The sequence below is a fragment of the Procambarus clarkii genome, unplaced genomic scaffold (genome assembly GCF_040958095.1).
Source record: "Procambarus clarkii isolate CNS0578487 unplaced genomic scaffold, FALCON_Pclarkii_2.0 HiC_scaffold_2039, whole genome shotgun sequence".
NCBI classification, from domain to species: domain Eukaryota; kingdom Metazoa; phylum Arthropoda; class Malacostraca; order Decapoda; family Cambaridae; genus Procambarus; species Procambarus clarkii.
In genome coordinates, this window is record NW_027191059.1 from 15001 (window position 1) to 17017 (window position 2017).

At 37.9% G+C, this 2017-nt stretch overlaps 1 non-coding gene across 1 annotated transcript; it reads right to left on the reverse strand.

Moving 5' to 3' along the window:
• Window positions 1-1579: 1579 nt before the first annotated feature.
• On the reverse strand, window positions 1580-1698 carry LOC138362583 (5S ribosomal RNA). The gene has a single exon (XR_011227792.1). It is a non-coding gene; the product is annotated as a 5S ribosomal RNA (ribosomal RNA).
• Window positions 1699-2017: the final 319 nt, after the last annotated feature.

A 2017-nucleotide genomic window follows, 5' to 3' on the forward strand; every position in this document is an offset into this window, starting at 1 on the left:
TGTATTTATATGCATTCAATTTATATTCAAACATTATATATGTTAAGGGCCTTGTTTTAGTGTTTATTTTAAAAATGACAAACATCGAGTCATTTTACCAGTCCTTTAGCGTTAACGGTGATGCATTTTAAAACTGAACATAAATCGCCTTTTCTGGATATATCAAATATCGAATCCGCTTAATGTGCCTACAATTCAATCATTCAAAAAATACATAATTTACATCAAGCCTTTTCATAGAACAGACAATAAGATTTGTACATGCAAAAAAAAAAAAAATCCTTTAAGTTATCAATACAATGTGAGAAAACTTTACTTTTATAACTAAAGTTGCACAATTATACCAACTCTATGGTGGCTGGGTTGTAAGGTGTGTGGCTGGTGTTTTGGAAGTCGCGAGTTCAAACGACCCAATGGGAATAATACTTTTTTTTTTTTGCCATACAATCTTCCTAATACTATTATGTAGGTTTGTGTGTGTTTTTTTATTCATTCTTTGGTTTTATAGATGACATACATATTGACTCCTTTTACCGGTCCTTAATTAGGCTCTGGGGAAGCAATGGTGGTGGTGGTGGTGGTGGTGGTGGTGCATTTAAAACTAAACCAAAAATCACCAGTTCTGGACGCGTCAAATATCATATCCGCTTAATGTGTCTACAACCTAATTACTTAAAACTACACTATTTAATTCATTCATATCATGTGCATATTGGTCATTATGCTCATACAACCGACATCAAAATTTATTTTCATTATTAGAATCATACATTTCATCAAGTAATACAGATACAAAGAGATTTTCTTTCTGAGAAGACCGTTAGTATTGGCTTGCAGGCAGGCAGGCAGGCAGGCATTTGAGGGTTATTATTTCGCCTGTTGATTGGGGGGAGGGTTGATGTGTTAGGGGGTTTTCGGTTAGATGTGGTGGTGGTGATTGGTGGTGGTGATTGGTGGTGATTGGTGGTGATTGGTGGTGGTGGTGGTGGTGGTGGTGGTAGTAGGTGGGAGTTGGGGGTGGGGGGGGGGGGGGGGGGGGGGGGGGGGGGGGGGAAGGGGAGGGGAATGATGGTCTGTGGATTCCTTCTCCGTACCCTTTACATATAAGCAAAAATATGCCTTCTTGTGGGTATAGAAACATTAACACAAATTATATCAGTAACTGATATTGTAGCCTTTTAAACAGAAAAGATTTGTACATACAAATACTTTTTAATTATCATTTATTTGTGGAAATGGCATTTACGTCATTAAATTGATACCTCAGCATCAAGCTAGTGTCCTGCAGCAGTGGTCCAGTGGTAAAGTGTATATAAGTGATGCGTATTCTTGGAGTTGCGAGTTCAAACCCGGATTAAGCTATATATATATATATATATACAACATGTTTTGTTTTGGTTGTTTGTTTTTGTATAAAGCCTCACACAATATCTATATTAAGCGAGTTTGTTTTAAACATGACATACATATTAATTCATTTTACCAGGCCTTATTCCACACAACTCCGTGAATTTCCCGTGGAGCCAGCCATTCAAACAAAAACAAACGAAACAAAACAAAACAAAACAAAAAACATTATTGCCAACAGCATTTGGTGTTCCCAGGCGGTCACCCATCCAAGTACTAACCAAACCCAACGTTGCTTAACTTCGCTGATCGGACGAGAAGCGGTGTTCTCAACGTGGTATGGCCGTTGGCATGAGACTGCCTACACATTGTGGCTAATAACCAACTCTTTTAAGTCATCGCGGCAGGATACGGACCTGCTTGTGGTGTCTTAATGGTAATTGTATCCTAACATATTTTTGTCTCCTTGGCATGGATATTTAACATCGTTTATTCAGTCTTGGGTTTATGTTCTTTCGCCATTTACAGACATTTTACATCTACCTACTTCCTCAGCCTGCCCTGCCAATTTCTAATGAATTTGTGGATTTTCTTTTGTAATACAAACATGTGTGTGCTCATCTGCTCTTCAGTTTTTATGATATTTGTCTCATCTGTCCTGCTTTATGAT